At 38.6% G+C, this 21,599-nt stretch overlaps 4 protein-coding genes across 5 annotated transcripts in view; 1 reads left to right on the top strand and 3 right to left on the bottom strand.

Moving 5' to 3' along the window:
* The window catches only part of LOC127440861 (gastrula zinc finger protein XlCGF8.2DB-like), a 142,072-nt gene extending 124,074 nt beyond the window's left edge, over positions 1-17,998 (bottom strand). The window contains exon 1 of one of the 2 annotated variants that reach the window (XM_051697881.1): positions 17,926-17,998. The gene's annotated coding sequence lies outside the window, so the exon portion shown is untranslated. The remainder of the gene's footprint in view (positions 1-17,925) is intronic. The other variant, XM_051697885.1, reaches the window with a different exon arrangement.
* Positions 1-21,599, top strand: part of LOC127440833 (gastrula zinc finger protein XlCGF7.1-like) — a 226,766-nt gene that overhangs the window by 56,645 nt on the left and 148,522 nt on the right. The gene's annotated exons all lie outside the window — the stretch shown is intronic.
* Positions 1-21,599, bottom strand: part of LOC127440906 (uncharacterized) — a 126,683-nt gene that overhangs the window by 38,905 nt on the left and 66,179 nt on the right. The gene's annotated exons all lie outside the window — the stretch shown is intronic.
* LOC127440795 (gastrula zinc finger protein XlCGF57.1-like) overlaps positions 1-21,599 on the bottom strand; it is a 139,488-nt gene that overhangs the window by 98,421 nt on the left and 19,468 nt on the right. The window lies entirely within an intron of this gene.

Below are 21,599 nucleotides of genomic sequence, written 5' to 3'. Positions count from 1 at the left end.
GCAACGAAGACCCCGTACAATGGTGCAGCTGAAGACCTGTAAAATGGATGAATAGGGGAAAATTCCACTTTCTAAACTTAACAAACTTGTGTCTTCAGTGCCCAAATGCTTAATACTTGTAAGTGTTTTAGAAAAAATGGTGATGTTTCACAGTGGTAAACACTCGACTGTCTCAACTTTTTTGGAGCGTGTTGCAATCATCTGATTTGAAATGACTGTACATTTTCAATAAAATAATGAAATTCAAGGTAAAACATAATATAATGTGTAGTTGTAGTGCTTTCAATATAGCAAAGGGTGAATATAATTTACAAATTAATTTAAAAATATTTTATTAGCATTTTTCATACTGTCCCAACTTTTTTGGAACTGGGGTTGTAAATGATCTGGGGGTATTCCAGAAAGCTGAGTTGACTCGAGCTGATTTAACCACACATTGTTTACCCATGGTTATTAGTACCAGAATGCCGGTTTGGAGTTAGTTCACAAAACCCTGAGTTTGAAACTCATTTTATAAACATTCATTGACTACATTTATATAGACACCAAAAAGCGGTTTATTGCGAGAATGCTGCATTTCTGTTTACATGCACTCTGTGTGCGGCATAGTCTACTCCTGTATAATTATGGTTGGTAAGTAAACAGCTTTCTCCATAGCAACCTAATTTCCCTGCCACACGTGTGTAAATATTTGCACGGCATTCAAAAAAGACTTTGCTATATTATTCTCTGTTGCTTCACATCATTTACAGATATTCCAGAGTTGTTGCTGTGTTTGTTTCTTAAAGGGCCAGTTCATCCAAAAATGAAAATCCTCTCATCATTAACTCACCCTCATGCCATCCCAGATGTATATGACTTTCTGACTTCTGCAGAACACAAAAGAGTTTTTAGAAGAATATCTCAGCTCTTAAGGTCCATACAACAACTGTTTTAAGCTCCAAAAAGCACAAGTCAGCATAAATATGACTCCAATGGGTTACTCCATGTCTTCTGAAGCGATATGATAGGCGTGGGTGAGAACAAGATCTAAATTTTAGTTCTTTTTTTACTATAAATTCCTCTCCCTTCCCAGTAGGTGACGATATGCACGAAGAATGCTAATCGATAAAAACAAAAGAATGTGGAAGTGAAAGTGGAGAGTGATTGTAAAAAAGAACTTAAACATTGAACTGTTTCTCACCCACACCTCCAATAATGAAAGCGTTTGCATCGGTTTAGGAGTGAGAGTGTCCTTGACAAAAAGCATACTTAAATCAGCGTGAGTCAAGTTAATAAAACTATAAAGTTTTACAGTGCAGTACTTGTAGAAGCCTAATTCAACATTTATATTAGACCTCTGTCACCTGCAATAGCTGTAAAAGGACAAAATCAATTAATTGATTAATTCGTAACATATATATAAAAAATAATAAAGTGAACCCCAATTTAATTTCACTATTTTTAATGCAATATGTTAAAGGGTAATTTTGTCATTTAAACGTTAACATCAAATCTAGTAGATACCAGTTATGCAAAGTTATGATATTTATATGCATAAATATGCTTTTTCAAATTTTTCTGTGTCTAATCTTTGTTGTTCTATTTTGTTTTTTTTACATATGACAGCCATTTCAAATTATAGCCATAAGGATCAAGTTGAACTGACTAGTGAAGACTGAAGTGTTACAAAGAGTTCACTCTGAAATTAAATTGGCTCACTATGACAGTTTTGGACAATGCTTTTTTAAATGAGTCTTTAGACTACCTGATTGGGTGAAACTCTTTTAACATGAAGTACAGTGGTATGGCTTCTCTCCAGTATGCACTCTCACATGTGCTTTCAGATGTCCTGACATAGTGAAACTCCTTCCACACTGTGAGCATTTGTAAGGTTTTTCACCATTATGAACTCTCTCATGGTTATTCAGGTGTCCTGATATAGTGAAACTCCTTCCACATTGTGAGCATTTGTAAGGTTTTTCTCCAGTATGAACTCTCTCATGTGTTTTAAGGTTTCCTGATTTAACAAAACTCTTTCCACAAAAATAACACACGTGAGGCTTCTCATTAGTATGAATTCTCAGGTGTAACTTTAGCTGTGATCCCAGAGAAAATTTCATGCCACACTGTTCACAGATAAATGGCTTAAATCCAGAGTGATAGTGCAGATGAAGTGTGAGATCGCTTGCTTGTGTGAAACTCTTTCCACATTGAGAGCAGGTGAAAGGCTTTTCTCCAGTGTGAATTCTCATGTGACGCTGAAGATGTGCTTTCACTCTGAAACTCCTTCCACACTGAAGGCAGGTGAAAGGCTTCTCTCCAGTATGAATTCTCATATGATGTTCAAGATCTCTTTTTTGTGTGAAACTCTTTCCGCAGTGAGAGCATGTGAAAGGTTTCTCTCCGGTGTGAATTTTCATGTGACGTTTAATATCTGTATTACATGCAAAACTCTTTCCACAGTGAGAGCAGGTGAAAGAATTTTTGGCTTTTGTTCTTTGAGGTCTTTTCCGTGCTAAATTATTTTCAGTCTTCGAGCCACTAAAATCTTCTTCACCAGTCATATTAAATTTATGATACTGATGTTTCTCCTCCACTTCATTCAGTTCTTGACTTTCCTCTTTCACTTGTATCAAGTCTAAAATGAACAAAGTAAATTGAGACAAATGTGAAAAAAGAAATTAAATTGAAAAAAGTATCTGTTCTATGTGATCTGTTTGATGGTGTCCAGAGAATAGCAGAGGATTCATAGACATTTGGAAGAGTTTTTGGGGTAGGCCTAAACTGCTAAAGAGAGATGGATTCCATCCCTCCAGGGAAGGTGATGCTCACCTCTCTAGCAATTTGGCTCATAGTCTTAATAGTGACAGTATTTGACTAACTGGGGCCCATGTCAGGAAGCAGACAAACTGGTTAATCTGAACGTCTGCTTGAGACATCACACAGGTCACATAAACTACAACACAGGTTCCCTGAACTACCAAATAGAAAACTCTCACTAAATCATTTAGAAAATTTTTTATTTAGGTCAAACTTATATATATATATATATATATGTACACTATATTGCCAAAAGTATTCGCTCATCTGCCTTTAGACGCATATGAATTTAAGTGACATCCCATTCTTAATCCATAGGGTTTAATATGATGTCGGCCCACCCTTTGCAGCTATAACAGCTTCAACTCTTCTGGGAAGGCTTTCCACAAGGTTTAGGAGTGTGTTTATGGGAATTTTTGACCATTCTTCCAGAAGCGCATTTGTGAGGTCAGACGCTGATGTTGGACGAGAAGGCCTGGCTCGCAGTCTTCGCTCTAATTCATCCCAAAGGTGCTCTGTTGGGTTGAGGTCAGGACTCTGTGCAGGCCAGTCAAGTTCTTCCTCACCAAACTCGCTCATCCATGTCTTTATGGACCTTGCTTTGTGCACTGGTGTGCAGTCATGTTGGAACAGGAAGGGGCCATCCCCAAACTGTTCCCACAAAGTTGGGAGCATGGAATTGTCCAAAATCTCTTGGTATGCTGAAGCATTCAGAGTTCCTTTCACTGGAACTAAGGGGCCAAGCCCAGCTCCTGAAAAACAACCCCACACCATAATCCCCCCTCCACCAAACTTCACAGTTGGCACAATGCAGTCAGACAAGTACCGTTCTCCTGACAACCGCCAAACCCAGACTCGTCCATCAGATTGCCAGATGGAGAAGCGTGATTCGTCACTCCAGAGAACGCGTCTCCACTGCTCTAGAGTCCAGTGGCGGCGTGCTTTACACCACTGCATCCGACGCTTTGCATTGCACTTGGTGATGTATGGCTTGAATGCAGCTGCTCGGCCATGGAAACCCATTCCATGAAGCTCTCTACACACTGTTCTTGAGCTAATCTGAAGGCCACATGAACTTTGGAGGTCTGTAGCGATTGACTCTGCAGAACGTTGGCGACCTCTGCGCACTATGCGCCTCAGCATCTGCTGACCCCGCTCTGTCATTTTACGTGGCCTACCACTTCGTGGCTGAGTTGCTTCCACTTTGTTATAATACCACTGACAGTTGACTGTGGAATACTTAGTAGCGAGGAAATTTCACGACTGGACTTGTTGCACAGGTGGCATCCTATCACAGTACCACGCTGGAATTCACTGAGCTCCTGAGAGCGGCCCATTCTTTCACAAATGTTTGTAGAAGCAGTCTGCATGCCTAGGTGCTTCATTTTATACACCTGTGGCCATGGAAGTGATTGGAACACCTGAATTCAATTATTTGGATGGATGAGTGAATACTTTTGGCAATATAGTGTATATATATATATACAGGTGCATCTCAATAAATTAGAATGTCATGGAAAAGTTCATTTATTTCAGTAATTCAACTCAAATTGTGAAACTCGTGTATTAAATAAATTCAATGCACACAGACTGAAGTAGTTTAAGTCTTTGGTTCTTTTAATTGTGATGATTTTGGCTCACATTTAACAAAAACCCACCAATTCACTATCTCAACAAATTAGAATATGGTGACATGCCAATCAGCTAATCAACTCAAAACACCTGCAAAGGTTTCCTGAGCCTTCAAAATGGTCTCTCAGTTTGGTTCACTAGGCTACACAGTCATGGGGAAGACTGCTGATCTGACAGTTGTCCAGAAGACAATCATTGACACCCTTCACAAGGAGGGTAAGCCACAAACATTCATTGCCAAAGAAGCTGGCTGTTCACAGAGTGCTGTATCCAAGCATGTTAACAGAAAGTTGAGTGGAAGGAAAAAGTGTGGAAGAAAAAGATGCACAACCAACCGAGAGAACCGCAGCCTTATGATTGTCAAGCAAAATCGATTCAAGAATTTGGGTGAACTTCACAAGGAATGGACTGAGGCTGGGGTCAAGGCATCAAGAGCCACCACACACAGACATGTCAAGGAATTTGGCTACAGTTGTCGTATTCCTCTTGTTAAGCCACTCCTGAACCACAGACAACGTCAGAGGCGTCTTACCTGGGCTAAGGAGAAAGAGAACTGGACTGTTGCCCAGTGTTCCAAAGTCCTCTTTTCAGATGAGAGCAAGTTTTGTATTTCATTTGGAAACCAAGGTCCTAGAGTCTGGAGGAAGGGTGGAGAAGCTCATAGCCCAAGTTGCTTGAAGTCCAGTGTTAAGTTTCCACAGTCTGTGATGATTTGGGGTGCAATGTCATCTGCTGGTGTTGGTCCATTGTGTTTTTTGAAAACCAAAGTCACTGCACCCGTTTACCAAGAAATTTTGGAGCACTTCAGGCTTCCTTCTGCTGACCAGCTTTTTAAAGATGCTGATTTCATTTTCCAGCAGGATTTGGCACCTGCCCACACTGCCAAAAGCACCAAAAGTTGGTTAAATGACCATGGTGTTGGTGTGCTTGACTGGCCAGCAAACTCACCAGACCTGAACCCCATAGAGAATCTATGGGGTATTGTCAAGAGGAAAATGAGAAACAAGAGACCAAAAAATGCAGATGAGCTGAAGGCCACTGTCAAAGAAACCTGGGCTTCCATACCACCTCAGCAGTGCCACAAACTGATCACCTCCATGCCACGCTGAATTGAGGCAGTAATTAAAGCAAAAGGAGCCCCTACCAAGTACTGAGTACATATACAGTAAATGATCATACTTTCCAGAAGGCCAACAATTCACTAAAAATGTTTTTTTTATTGGTCTTATGATGTATTCTAATTTTTTGAGATAGTGAATTGGTGAGTTTTTATTAAATGTGAGCCAAAATCATCACAATTAAAAGAACCAAAGACTTAAACTACTTCAGTCTGTGTGCATTGAATATATTTAATACACAAGTTTCACAATTTGAGTTGAATTACTGAAATAAATTAACTTTTCCACGACATTCTAATTTATTGAGATGCACCTGTATATAAACAACATATAAAGCTAGGGATACTAAACATTAGATCTCTTTCAACCAAAGCACTAATTGTAAATGAAATTATTACAGATCATAATTTGGATGTGCTCTGTTTGACAGAAACCTGGCTTAAACCAGATGAATATATTAATTTAAATGAATCTACTCCCCAAGGTTATTGTTATAAACATGAGCCTTGTCTGAAGGGTTGAGGAGGAGGTGTTGCTGCAATTTACAGTGAAGTTTTTGGTGTTACTCAGACAGGATATACGTTTAAGTCTTTTGAACTAATAATGTTTAATGTGATACCGTCAGATACAATTAAAAAAATCTCTGTCATCTTTTGCCCTTGCTACAGTATAGAGAGCACCAGGACAGTACTCTGGTTTCCTTGGTGAATTTGCTAATTTTCTTTCAGATCTAGTAGTTACTGTTGATTAGGGCTGCAACTAACGATTATTTTGATAATCGACTAATCTAACGATTATTAGAACTATTATTCGGCTATTCGGCTATTATTGCAATGATTAATCATTAGCTCTTAACTATTCATGTTGTGCCTCGACTTAAAAGATTGTATTAAACGTGAATACAACAGTAAAGAGTACAAAATGATCTTTTATAAATACCCCTAAATGACATTCACTGAATTACAAGAAAAAAAAATTATTGGATTTTTATTTCATTAAAACAAATTCACTGCAAAAAATCCTATTGTTATCAAGTGTTTTTATCTTGTTTTCCATTTAAAATGATCTAAAAATCATATAAGATATGATAGAAACTTATAAGATATTTAGACTAGCTTTAAGAGAATGCACCTTGAATACAAGTGTATTTTGTATATATATTAAGTGTTTTTTTCACTTGTTCATATTTCTGCTAGCGCAGCAAATACAAAATATAATTGTATTCAATATATATTCTTTGAAAGCAAGTCTAAATATCTTATATGTTGCTTCTCAGGTAAATGTATCTTGTTTAAAGGATTTTTTGATATTTTTAAATATTAAATATTATATTCAAAATTCTCTAACATTTTTTTTCTTCTGCAGCATAGCTCTTAAAGTAAATGTACGTGAGGCGTTTTAGATATTTATACAGGAAAACAAACCAAAAAAGACAAATCAATAACCAATTTATTTTTGCATTGCATAATGGGCTAAGACTAAGCTCACCTTTTTGTTCACGTCGATCCATCTTTAACTCACAACAAACAAATTCTGTCTTCTTAACAGAGCTGCATATCATGGATTTTCTTCACTATAAGATACACACAGTGACATATATATTATGATTCACTACGTCATGAGCCATCGTGTTAAAATCTTGCTGCAGCGAGCGCACGCGAAGGATGAGTGTCTCCGCGCGAGAGGGTTTATCAGTCGGTAGAAGTTTGAAACAGTCTTGCTGTTTTTCACACGACTAATAAGTGGCTCTGACCGCACAAAGAAATGCCAGTTTCAGAGTTTGTGCTTATTTACACAACTCGCTTCCTTATTGAACTTTAATAAAGGATGCATTAAACATATAACGCTGGGCTGTTTCATTTTTAGACGCTCTGACGGGCAAGTTTTGCTCAAGCGGAATGCCAGATCCGGCTTCGCTTTATTTCACGTCAGGATGACACCTTCTGTATTTACTTATTTTCTATTTTTGTAGTACAATTCCCTCATACTTTGCAATCAACATCACCTTATGCTGTTTGGAAAGTTTAGAGTGCATCTGGACTGTGAGCTGTGTTTTCTTCCTCTCCTCAATCAGGTGCAATCTGCAGTGCTCCACTTGCGCATCATCATTAGAATATGATATTGTTACATTAAATGAGATCAAACGACTATTCGACAACGAAAATTTTTGTTGACAATTTTTTATTGTCAACGTTGTTTAACATCGACTAATCGTTTAAGCCTTATTGTAGATAGAGCTTTAATTATTGGTGTCTTCAACATTCACATAGATAATGAAAATGACACATTGGTATTAGCATTTATCGATATTCTAAACTCTCTTGGAGTCAGACAAAATGTGACAGGACCAACTCGTCGCCATAATCATACACTAGATTTAATTTTGTCATATGGAGTTGATGTTGATACTATAGAAATTGTACCTCAGAGCAATGACATCTCAGATCATTACCTCGTCTCTTGTATGCTAGGATCAGCTAATGTCACTCAATCTACACCACGCTATCGTTCTGGTAGAACTATTCTTTCGACCACTAAAGATAGCTTCACTAATAATCTTCCAGAATTATCTCACAAACTCAGTAAGCCAAAAACTCTTGAAGAACTTGATGAAATAACAGAAAGTATAAATACAGTCCTCTCTAGCACTCATGATAGTGTCGCCCCCTTTAATTAAAGAAAAAAGCCCAGCATAGTACAATGATCACACTCAAAAAATGCAGCTTAAGCAGAAGAATACAAAATTAGATGTATTTTCGTGGTGCATGGGAGGATAGTGTCTGTAGCTACAGACAGGCACTAAAAGCTAAAAGCTCAGAGCAGTGACATCTCAGATCATTACCTCGTCTCTTGTATGCTAGGATCAGCTAATGTCACTCAATATACACCACGCTATCATTCAGGTAGAACTATTCTTTCGACCACTAAAGATGGCTTCACTAATAATCTTCTTGAATTGTCTCACACACCAAAAAGTCAAGAAGAACTTGATGTAATAACAGAAAATATAAATATATAAATACAGTCTTCTCTAGCACTCTTGATAGTGCCGCCCCACTTCGATTACAGAAAATTAAAGAAAAAAGCCATGCACCATGGTACAATAATCACACTCATGCTCTCAAGAGAGCAGCTTGGAAAATGAAGCACAAGTGGAAGAATACAAAATTAGAGGTATTTCGCAGTGCATGGAAGGATAGTGTCTGTATCTACAGTCAGGCACTAAAAGCTGCCAGGTCAGCATATTATAGCAAACTCGTAAAAAATAACAAATCCTAGGTTGTTTATTCAGTACTGTGGCTAAATTAGTTGGAAATAAAGCATTGACTGAACCAGATATTCTGATGCAACACAATAGTAATGACTTCATGAATACTCTAATAACATAGAAATCATCAGAAATAAAATTTGAATTATGCAATCAACTGTCACAGCACCTCAGAAAACTGTCTCATAATTGTCCTCATGAGCAACTTCAATCCTTCGCTGTCATAGGTCATGAAGAGCTAACAAAACGTATCAAAAAATCAAAAGCGACAACATGTATGTTAGATCCAATACCAAGTAAGCTCTTAAAAGAGATATTCCCTGTAATCTCAGAACCTCTTCTTAATATTATTAACTCCTTGCTATCCTTAGGACATATCCCAAGAAACTTTCAAATGGCAGTTATCAAACCAATTATTAAGAAGCCACAGCTTGATCCTTAAAAATTGGCTAATTATAGACTGATTTCTAATCTCCGATTTATGTCGAAAATACCAGAAAAGGTAGTGTCATCACAACTATGTTCATTTCTACAGAGAAATGGTATATATATGAACAATTTTAGTCAGGATTTAGGCCCCATTACTCATTTCCTGTGTAAACAAGGAAATGTCAAATCAAACAAAAGTATGGAGTGCCACAGGGTTCAGTTTTAGGGCCTCTGCTTTTCAACTTATATATGCTTCCCCTGGGATATATTATCAGGAATCGTGGAATAAGTTTACACTGTTATGCCGACGATACCCAACTTTATATTTCTTCTGAACCTGAGGAAATTTCACTTATTGTTTTTGTGCGGATTCGAGTGTGAGATCACCATGTTCAAATGTGCCTGAACGAACCATATTAAAAGGAGAAAATACACCAAATTCCGAAACAAATGCTCTAAACAAGCCAGGTGTGAAAATTAGAGGTGGGGAAAAAAATCTATATGTTGCAGTTAGGGGTGGGCGATATACCAGTAGACATGAAAAACTGGTAGAAATCTGCCAACCGGTATACATTTTGGATTATCGTCTCTATCACAATAACGCAAAATTGCCACTCAAGAAAAGTGTAAAGCACATAACACGTAGGCACTCTGTTGGATAACCGGAGGAAGGCGGAGCGACTGCTTGTTCCTCCAATTCGTTTGAATCAGAAGATGAGAGGCAATTATGAAGGAAAAAGTGTGTCTTCCGTGGTGTGGAATTGGTCTGGCTTTAGAAAACGCAATACCAAGCAGAAAACAGTGATTTGCAAGGTTTGCACATTGTCTATGTCGATATATGTAAATATCCATGTGCATGTGTCTATCAGTGGTCAGGGCTTCACATGAGACTGAGAGAAATGATGAAACACATGGTTTTTAATTGACAGCTGCACATGTCATTAGATGAAAAGCATGTCTAGAACACAAGAAAATGTCACTGAATCTGCTTTTGTAAATTTCACTTGAGCGACCGCCAAGGCAAATTCAATGACATTCATCACGTGCTCCAAACATGCCTCCCATCCAAACACGAAGCAAATTTTGCGCATGCAGTCTGAAACTTGCAAGTGCGCGCGAGTGTTGAAGGCATCCCAGTCCTTTCATTTGTGCTCCAATGACAGAAAAATTGCATATCACACCCGCTACTCATTCTAGTTTCTCTCATTGTCATGTGGGTTTTTAAAATACACATGAAAACCCTTTCTAAAATTCAGTTCGAATGTTGAAATGTTGAAACAAACCATCCATACCGTATTTTCCTTCAGATAATTTATATTTTCTTTTATTATTTTTAATTTGTGTCATTTTTTTGGTTGCATTGCTTTGAGATGTTAAGTTTCTTGAGGAAAGTTAATAATAATAATAAAAAAAAGAAGATTAGTGAACATCATCAGATTGAAATGTGGCATTTTTGTTTTTACTATAACTATGTTTGTCAACTTGCAAATAAAGAGAAAATTATATAAGATTAATTAGTTTTCATTTATAAAGTATTTAATTCACTGACTGGAATACTTAAATTACACACTGCAACATGGCTTAATATATAATACAGTTTTATAGATTTTTCAGAAAAAATGAAACTATATTGTGATATATATATCGCTATATAAAATTACTCATATCGTGATACAAGATTCTGGTCATATCGCCCACCCCTAGTTGCAGTATTGTGGTATTTTTCCTCATGATATTGTATCAATATTCACATGCCAAAAATTGATATTTAATCGATATTTCAATATTTTTATAATCGAAATTTAAACTTCTACAACAGTCCCTTAGATGATGCAGCTATTTTGCATTACTGTTGAGACAGAACGGAACTCCTTTGATGTCACTCATAACATGGAAAAGTTGTTGACAGAATGAACGCGTCAGAGACTTTTCAAAATCTGCCTTCCTCTATGAAATCTAGAGTTTGCTGGAAGAGTGGTGAGATCCTTTTATTGAATAAAACAAAGGCGATTAAGAAGCTGGATTCAGTCTCGTCTTTCCTTGCATGATGCGTCTCTCATGAGCGTGCAGTAAAACGCGTTTGTATCTGTGGCAGCGGGGGCATGGTCGAACGTCTGCCCAGAGAGAGAGGAAGAGGTAAGGGCGCATACACCTGAGCCAGATTATGATTAACACCGGTTTCCAATTCTAGTGAGATTGGGGAGAGCGGCAAAAAAGCAACCACTCCAGCACCAGAAAAAGAGAGCGTGTTAGGGAACAAGACTCCTGCTGTGAAGCCTAAATATAAATGTGATATATAAATGTGAAGCTGATGTGTATTTGTGAAGTAGTTTCATTGTGAAGCTGTAAGCCCAGAAAGTTACCAATTAAAGCCTGACGTGTGTGTGAAATCCGGTTCCCTGCTTCCTCCTTCCCTCCTGTTGTGAAGTTCATTACACTGGTGCCGAAACCCGGGAAGAATCAAGTTGGAGGAAGTACGCCCCATGGAGTCCCCCCAGTTGGCAGAAATCCTCAAATCCCTCACCGACCTACACCAGACCCACCAACAATCCCTGCTTGAGCTAGGGCGAGAACAAGATCGCCGGTTCTTTGAGATCCTTCGAGCTCAAGCAGACGACTGGCATGCGATCCGGAGCCTCCTCAGACAGGAGAAAGCCCTGGCTGCGACCCCGGACACCACATCCCCCATGCCCCGCCCACACTCCTGAAGAAGGGGGCGGAAGATGACCCATAGGCATTCCTCGACCTCTTTGAGCGTACCGCGGCGATCTGGGGTTGGCCACGCGCCCAATGGGTGGCCAGGCTCATTCCGTTGCTGTCTATGGAAGCCCAGCACGCAGCCCAACAACTGCCGGTGGCTAGCCTCCTGGCTTACGATGATCTGAAAAAGTCCATGCTGCAGCAGGTTGGCCGCAGTCCAGACCAGTATCGCCAGCTTTTCCACTCCATTAAGTTGGAGAGGACCGGCTGCCCATTCGTTTTCACCCAAAGGCTCCGAGACTCCTGCCGGAAATGGCTTCTGGCGGGGGACCGCGACTTCAAGGGAGTAATCAACCAGGTGGTGCTGGAGCAGCTAATCCATCGACTACCAAAAGGGACAGCGGAATGGGTCCAATGCCACTGCCCGGTGTCGCTGGAGGCAGCTGTCCAGTTGGCGGAGTGTGACAAAGTGTGTCTTGCCATCAAATGGGCAGTCCTCACTCTCCGATACTACCTGCTGGGGCGGGCCTTCACTCTCTGTTCAGACCACGCCCCACTCCAATGGCTCCAGTGGCTCCAATGGGGGGGGGGGGTGGTAGATGGGCCGGATGTCTCCCCGGCCTAAGTCGGGCAGTGGGGATATGTGGCAGCGGGGGCATAGTTGAGCGTCCGCCCGGAGAGAGAGAAAGCGGTAAGGGCGCATACACCTGAGCCAGATTATGATTAACACCTGTTTCCAATTCTAGTGAGCTTGGGGAGAGTGGCATTAAAAGCCACACCAGCGCCAGAGAGAAAGAGAGAGTTAGGAAACAAGACTCCTGCTGTGAAGCTGAAATATAAATGTAATATATAAATGTGAAGCTGATGTGTATTTGTGAAGTAGTTTCATTGTGAAGCTGTAAGCCCAGAAAGTTACCAATTAAAGCCTGACCTGTGTGTGGAGATATCCGGTTCCCTGCGTCCTCCTTCCCTCCTGTTGTGAAGTTCATTACAGTACCTCATTCAGTTGAATTCCAAACATCTCATGGAACCACACCACTGACGTCACCCAAAGCAGCTCTCGAGAGCACGTAAAGATGAACTTCTTCTCAAGCACTCTGATGTGCGTGCAGTCTACATAGTCTCGCACCAAACTCCCGCAAAAATATAAATGAGGTATAAATGTATTCATTTAATAGTAATCGTAATAACGCAAAGTGCTCCAGTTTCACTTTAATTTAATGGCCGTGCAATGGCAGATGTCTGTGGTCATTGCGGCTTCATTCACACAGTGTTTATGACAAGCAGTGACACAGAGGATGAGATGCCCACCTACTCAACTTCTATGGTGATAAATTGAAGAAACAGAATCTCAAAGTCTTCCTTAATGAGAAATAAGGGCTTGTGAATTAATAGGAGAGCCTTAAAATAATGCATGAAAGTGAAGAATTTAAGGCAGAAATATTTTATTATGTCATAATATAATATAATAGCTATACAGGTTGGCTGGGTTACAAAACAAGCAAAAGAAAAATATATCTAAAATATTGATATACAGTGCTGTGAAAACGTATTTGCCCCATCCTGATTTCTTGTTTTTGTGTATATCTCATACTAAATTGTTTCAATAATTCAAACAATATCTAACATAAAACAAAGGCAATCTGAGTAAACACAAAATACAGTTTTTAAATTATAATGTTATTTATTGAAGCAAAAAAGTCATCCAATACCTACTGGGCTTGTGTGAAAAAGTATTAGTTACTAAATCCCCAAATTTATGAAACGGCATTCATAATGGGGTTTAGCTGGACTAGACACACCCAGGCCTGATTTCTGCCAGCCCTGTTCAATCAAATCAGCACCTAAATAGAACTTTTGCAGCATCATGAAGTTGGCTAAAAGGTCTCACCCAGTAGCACACTATGCCAAGGTCGAAAGAAATTCTAGAAATTATGAGGAAAAAGGTGATTGAAATACATCAGTCTGGTAAGGGTTACAAAGCTATTTCAAAAGCTCTGGGACATCAAATAACCACAGTGAGAGCCACTATCTCCAAATGGAGAAAACTTAGCACAGTAGTGAACCTCCCCATAAGTGGCCAACCTTCCAATATTCCTCCAAGAGTGCAGCGACGACTCATCCAGGAAGTCACAAAAAAAGACAAGGATAACATCCAAGGAACGGCAGGCCTCTCTCACATCAATAAAGTCACTGTTCATGAATCCACTATCAGAAAGACACTGGCCAAAAATGGCATGCATGGAAGAGTGGTGAGGCAAAAACCACTGCTAACCCAGAAGAACATTAATGCTCGATGGAATTTTGCCAAAACATACACTGGCGGCCAAAAGTTTGGAATAATGTACAGATTTTGCGGTTTCGGAAGGAAATCGGTACTTTAATTCACCAAAGTGGCATTCAACTGATCACAAAGTATAGTCAGGACATTACTGATGTAAAAAACAGCACCATCACTATTTGAAAAATAGACCATCACTCCAGCAACCATCACTCCAACACCTTGTAAGGGGGGGCTGAAGGTCTCCTGCGCGTTCTGTCTTATCGTGCACATTAAGTTATTTCATTCCGATTAAATAACTATATTATTCGTTTTATGATCCCCCTTTATTTTATCTGACTCCAATTATAAAAGTTTCCAAGGGTATATTAATGTTCCAATCTTAATTATTATTCAATTTGGTTTAACATTTGATCATCGTATTTAACTCTTTATTTTATATTGTACTTGTTCATTCGGATTCCTATGTCGCTTAGAGAGTCTCGCGCTGGCCGTGTACGCGGATCTCACGATCACAAACTCGCCAGTCTTGGTCATTAAACAGAGGTAATTGACTAATTACTATTTAGATGGCTGCTCATGCTTGCTCTTTTATCTAAAAGTATTTTGTTTAGTCCCCTTAGATAGTAGACACTTAATTAGAGTAACATTATTTCTACTCAGAGGTGATGACTGCTAAAATTTACAAAGACAGACCAACATTACCCAAGTTAAAAATAGCTTTATATAATCATTCCATAGTTTCCTATGTACACTTAGCTAGAAAAATATTACAATAACCAGAGGTTTAGACTTCACACTACTTAGGTTGGTCAATCAACTTCATGTTGTCCTAAATGGAAATTCCATATCGAGCCTGTACACTCTAAGTACACTTGAACTAATGCCAATTTGTTAGTCGGAGCTCTAAAGTCTCAGTCGGTGTGCCCCATGCTCCACTCAGAACTGAGCTTTAGTCTGCTACTAACCTGGTCGTATATTTGCTGAAACATGGACTTAACGTTATCTACTATAGACAATAATTTCAGAGTAAATCAGAATAAACTCAAATGTAACAATTTATTTACCAGGTAAAATAATACATTCATCAATTCCAATTAGACAATAATAAGTCAAATTCAAACATTTATCAAAACATAAGAAATAAGAATCGCATACCTGGTAGAGAAAACTACACAGAGCAATTGTGCGGGAGATCTGACTACAGATTCCCTGTCTCCTTTGCCATCTCTCCTTAAGTACCAAACGATTTTATTGTTATTTCAGATGTGTTGTTTGATGTTATTCTGGATTTGGTTTACAATTTAGGGGGTTGTAAGTAGACCTTTGAAACTTGTAATTGTGTTGGTCGTTTGATGTTTACAAAGAATACACCTAATCTGCATACAGCATATGGTTCCTGTGAGAGACCTGGGAGATTGATCCTCAAACCTTTTGGGAGAATGTTCTGTGGAATGATGAGTCGATAGTGAAACCATTTGAAAGACAGGGGTCCTGTTAAATCTGGCGTAAATCAAACACAGAATTCCACAAAAAGAACATCATACCAACGGTCAAGGATAGTGGTGGTAGTGTGATGGTGTGGGATGCATTGCTGCTTCGGGGCCCAAGTGACTTGCAATAATTGAGGGAATCATGAATTCTGCTCTCTACCAGAAATCCTAAAGGAGAATGTTTGGACATCAGTCCGTGAGTTGAAACTCAAGCATAACTGGATTATGCAGCAAGACACTGATCCAGAGCATAGGAGTAAGTCCACCGCCGAATGGCTCCAGTGAAGTAAAATTTAAGTTTTAGAGTGGCCTAGACAAAGTCCTGACTTGAACCCAATTGAGATGCTGTGGCAGGACCTTAAACAGGCAGTTAATTCTCAAAAACCCTCCAATGTGGCTAAACTAAAGCAGTTCTGCAAAGAAGAGTGGGCTAAATTTCCACTACAGCGATGTGAAAGACTGATCTCCAGTTATCGGAAGAGTTTGGTTGCAGTTGTTTCTGCTAAGGGTGGCACAACCAGCTATTAATTTTAAGGTGGCAGTTAGTTTTTCACAAGGGGGATACAGGTGTTGTATAACATTTTTGCTTCAATAATATATGTTCACTCAGGTTGCCTAAGTTTTATGTTATATCTCGTTTGAAGATCTAAAAGAATTTAGTATGAAAAATACAAGAAATCAGGAAGGGGGTAAATACTTTTTCACAACCCTGTATTTGAGTTTAGAAATATTTTGATAATTATAATTTTATTTAAAAATTTATACTTTTATATCTGATTGTCATTCATATGTTAAGCCTGAAAAGGTAATCATAAACTCATATTTTATTATACGATCAGAGCTAAAATTGTATAAATGGGGGAGTCACATGACACTATGGCTTTGTTCACACTGCAGGAAAAATCGGATTTTTCCTCAAATCCGATTTTTTTGAGTGACTGTTCAAACTGCAAGTTATATGTGGCCAGGTTCGATTTTTTTCTGTTTAGACTAGTCGCATTTGCCATCACGTCCACATTAGCTGTCATAGTAATGCAGCAAACTTGCGTATATTCACCATGCATGAGATTTTAGCGATGGATGTTTTACCACTGTTTATGATTTTCATGAGGGCAGTATCCAAATATGAACTTTCTTCACAGACAACGGCTTAAAAATGGGTGAGATGGCATATGCAATGTTTGTTGCTGCTAGTGTTGTTGCTGCCCATTTTACGGATGCTGTTTATCTTGGGGTCCTGTATTTAAAGCAGAGAGTGAAACATCCTGTATTGAAGGCTTTGTGTCCCGTATTAAAGCATAAAATGTTGGACAGTGAAACGAGGACCTGCGTCCTGTGATAAATGCTTCTCAAGCGTCTCGTATTCGCGTGACATTCAATACTTTATCGTGTTGTGGTTTCTTACAACCGGTATGGGTTACTGCACCTTGAAGCATATCTTGAGGTAAGTTAAGACAATGTCTGTGATATTATAAGAGGTTTGCAGTGCTTTGCGTGCCCTGTAACATATAAATGACAAATGGCTGAAATGTGTAATAAAACAGGCTGAACTCACTTTTGAAGTCCAGGGGTGGTAGTCAGCATCAATACTCGCTGAGCTAACCATTCCCCCTCATGGCCATAATTACTGTATTAAATTCAAAGTGCCCTGTGAAGGCATTTCGGTGCTGTTCGGAGTGCAGTATGTTTTCTCGTAACAAAACCTGACTTATAACAGCCATCACGCCCAGCAAATGACGAAAGATGAAACAACATGAAATCCAATCTGACCGTTCAGACTGAGACATATTATGAAAAATCGGATTTTAATCGGATTCCAAACCAACGACGAATGTGGTTTGGATGAGGCTGGTAAAAATCTAAATGTGTTTTTGTCCTGTTCAGATTACAAAAACTTAAACGAATTTGAGTAACAGCATCCAAAAAAATCTGATTTCTCCTACGTGTGAACGTAGCCTGAGAGAATTCTAATTTTTTGGGTGAACTATACCTTTAAAGTCCACATTACCAGAAGTGAAGTGATCGCTCTTTTGGTCATCAGCACATCAACACATTTTTCAGTTCTCCTTCAGTTTCAGTGTTATTGTGTGTCATGGTCATTAAAGTCAAGCTCCAATATGACATTAAAGAAGCATAAAAGCACCATTTAAGTAGTCCATATGGCACAACAGTCTTTATGAAGAATCAAGAATGAACACCAACCTCTTTGTTCTTCAGTATCTTCATGTTTAATTCTGCATGATTCTGTAATACTGATGTCTTCGCTCTCCTCTTTAAACTCTTCTTTAACACACTGCATTTTTGCAATAGTATGCCAGTAAACTTCAGTTGTTACACTTGCAGTTATTCCTCTTTATACACCACCTTCTTTTCTTTCTTCAATTGTAGGATGATCTGACATAAAGAAAAAGAAACAAAATGACTTTCCTTCATTTTTACAACATCTGATTGTTGTAGGGAAATACCATTACTCTGTTTATGTCTTTATGGCATCTAAAATACCCTCAACAATAACACAGATTGAAAGGGGTATTATTTAACACTCATTATAACAATTTCACACATGCATAGTTCATTAGATATTTAGTGATGACAATTTGCAACAAAAAGTTGAATCCAGACTTTAAACAAACACATAACACAAAATTGACATACTGAAGATTAGAATAAAATCATGTCCCAGAATTTGACATTAAAAATAGTTCAGTCTCAAATGTCTCATTTAAAGTGGATACATGAATGCAGACAAGCTTTGAAGGAGAAGATGAAATGATGATGATGAAAACAAGAACAGGTCATATATATTCCAATTAAACATCAAGAATAAAAGTCTCCAACAGGCCAGTCATACACAAAAAAAGTCCCAATACAAACTATACAAGTCAATTTAACAAACATCAAAAGCTGTTTCAAACAATCCTGCATCAAACAAACATTTCCATTATACAGCACAGTTACTCACAAGATCTGGAGAAACAGAGATTGAACAATACAGAAAAGGTAACTCATACGAGTATTAACATATTTAATTATCAACTTACATAAATGTTAAACAAAATAACTTTCCTCAATCAGGACTTTAGATGGATTGACAAAATCAGCATGAACATACAACAATACTTGCATCTTCTTCACTCTTCTTCTATCTCACATTTCTACACAACTGTGTGAAATACTCACTGGTTATCACCCTCTAGAGACAAGGATGAATATTGCACCCATGAGAAACGTCTTCTTTAATATTTATTATTATTATTTTTTTCAATTATGAATCACAATAAGATAAACATTTATAATGGCAATTCAAGCAGAATGAATAAACAATAAAGCAAGGCACACACATTAAAACATGCAATATCTCAGTTGGTACAATTACAATACAAATGTAACGAAACTAATAAAAAAGCAACACAAAGAGGGGTCTTTTTATTCATCTAACATATTATGGGCTTGTATAATTTTGGCAAATTTGCAGGCCTGTTTACTTTTCATCAGTGTTGGGAGTACCATTACAATGTAACGCATTACTGTGATTAAGTTACTTTTTTCTTGGAAGGGATTTGTATTCTCAGGGCGAATGGAGGAGTCAGGAGGCAGTGAAAACAGTTAAATGAGTACTTTATTACTTTTCAGCTTCGTTCACAAAACACAAACAAAAAGGGCACTCAGTGGCCCAAATAATCACACACAAATGAGTCACTCAATCATGTTGTACACACACAGAAAGAGTTTCTCTCTGGTCCCTCTCTTTCGTCGACTGATGCTCTTTGTCGGCCTTTTCAGGTCTCCCTCCACCATTACTATAACAAGAGACAGGTGTTAATGATAATTACAGCCCAGGTGATAAGCCTTACTGCTCTCCCTCTCCCGCAGACAGACACATGACCACGCCCCCAACCCCACAGGATTACTCTTAATTTTTTTGTAATTTAATTAGTTACTTATGATGTACTATATGAGTTACATATTGTATAGACTTTCAACAATTTTATATATAAAAAATATTGAATTGAAAATCTGAATTTAACGTCTATTGATAACATTTGTTTTGAAATTCAAGCAACCCCTTTAAAAGCACTGGCAATGGGAGTCGAGTGGCGCCATGCGAGGTTCGGACGTGTGAATGGCGAGCTCTGTGCACTTTGCTAGTTTTAACACTATTATTGTCATAAACCGGTGAGATTTGATACACTTTGTTCCTTAACTGTTCTAGGAAGACAAAGAATTCAAAATCTTCAGGCTCTGGAGACATTAAAAGACACTTACGTGCTCAAGCTGATGCCACTGACAAAACCACGGTCCAGGGAGCAGATTTGGCTGGTGAAGTGCAGGAAATTCGGCGAAAATTGTTGAATTTGTCGGCAATGCTGACAAAGGTCATTGCTGACTTGAAGGATCTTGCTGTAATACGTCAATCGATCACTGCCATGGAGACGAATTTCACTGAAGTGGTTACAAGAATGGGGGACGTCGAGAAGGATTGATTATCTGGAGTCATCGGAGAGGGAATTAGCCGCTAATCCGCTAGCGACCAATGCGGATTTGGAGCGCGCCCAGGAGAAGCTATAGGATATGGAGTATCGTAGTTAACATGCGGGGTTAATGCGCACATTTTTCTTTTTTTGTTTGTTTTGTTTTGGGGGAAGTTCGGGGTTTGATTGTTGCTCTAATGTTGGAATGTGGTCTTTATAATTTTATTTTTGACATACAATGTATTTTTTCTAATATGTCAAAATGTGAAATGCTAATATGAGTGGATTGTCTCTCTCCACATGGAATGTGAATGGGTTGGGGCACCCCATAAAAAGAAGGAAGGTTATTTCTCTTCTTAAGCGTAAGAAATATGATATAGTGTTTCTTCAAGAAATGCATCTTTCCCCGCAGGAAGCTGAAAAATTTGGGAAGATATGGGGTGGACAATTTTTCTTTAGTGCTGGCTCAAGCAAGAGCAGGGGAGTCATTACACTGATAAGTAACCGATGATAGCAGATGATATTTAGTTATTCGTCTCCAACACCACTAGAGCTATGCCTTGCCTCCACAGAATTATTAATTCCTTTTCTAGGTTCTCAGGATACAGAGTCAATTGGTCTAAATCCAAAGCTTTGGCTCTGACAGCGTACTGCCCAGTAACGTTTTTTTAGCCAGGGGCTTTCCAGTGGCCCAAACAGGGTATTAAATATTTGGGCATTTTATTCCTAGCAAATTTGTGTGATTTAGTTAGAGTTAATTTTGATCCCTTAATAAAAAGGTTTTCGAGCAATGTGGGCAGGTGGGCTTCATTACATTTATCTATGATTGGGAAGGTTAATGTTTTTAAAATTAATTGTATTCCAAAATTCAACTACCTGCTACAGTCTCTCCCTGTAGATGTCCCCCTCTCTTTTTTCAAGCAATCTGATAGCATAGCGAAATCCTTACTTTGGAATGGTAAGGGTCCCAGATTACATTTCAATAAGTTACATAGGCCGGTTGACAAAGGTGGGCTAGGCCTATCCAAGATTTTGTTTTATTATTATGCATTCGGTCTCATTTGGCTCATTGGTCACTTCCACCTGAGAGAGCCCCTCCCTGGTTTGGTATTAAACAGGAAGTTCTTGCCCCTATTTTGTCATTGCAAAGCCTTTCTATTAAACTAACTGGAGAAGTTAAGTTACATCCCTTTATCTCGCATTTGCACGCAGTATGGACAAAAGGGTCCAGAGTGTTTAATTCAGACATTTATTTAAATGTTGCCTCGAGCATATGGCTGAACCCAAAATTACGTATTAATAAGTCTCCTTTCTGCTGGTCAGAGTGGATTGTGAGGGAAGTTAATACAGTCGGTGACCTATATAAGAGTGGAGTGTTGAGATCTTTTGAAAATTTGGTCCAAC

Source organism: Myxocyprinus asiaticus, chromosome 5 (assembly GCF_019703515.2).
Source record: "Myxocyprinus asiaticus isolate MX2 ecotype Aquarium Trade chromosome 5, UBuf_Myxa_2, whole genome shotgun sequence".
NCBI lineage: Eukaryota > Metazoa > Chordata > Actinopteri > Cypriniformes > Catostomidae > Myxocyprinus > Myxocyprinus asiaticus.
This window is presented reverse-complemented; position numbering and strand designations above follow the sequence as displayed.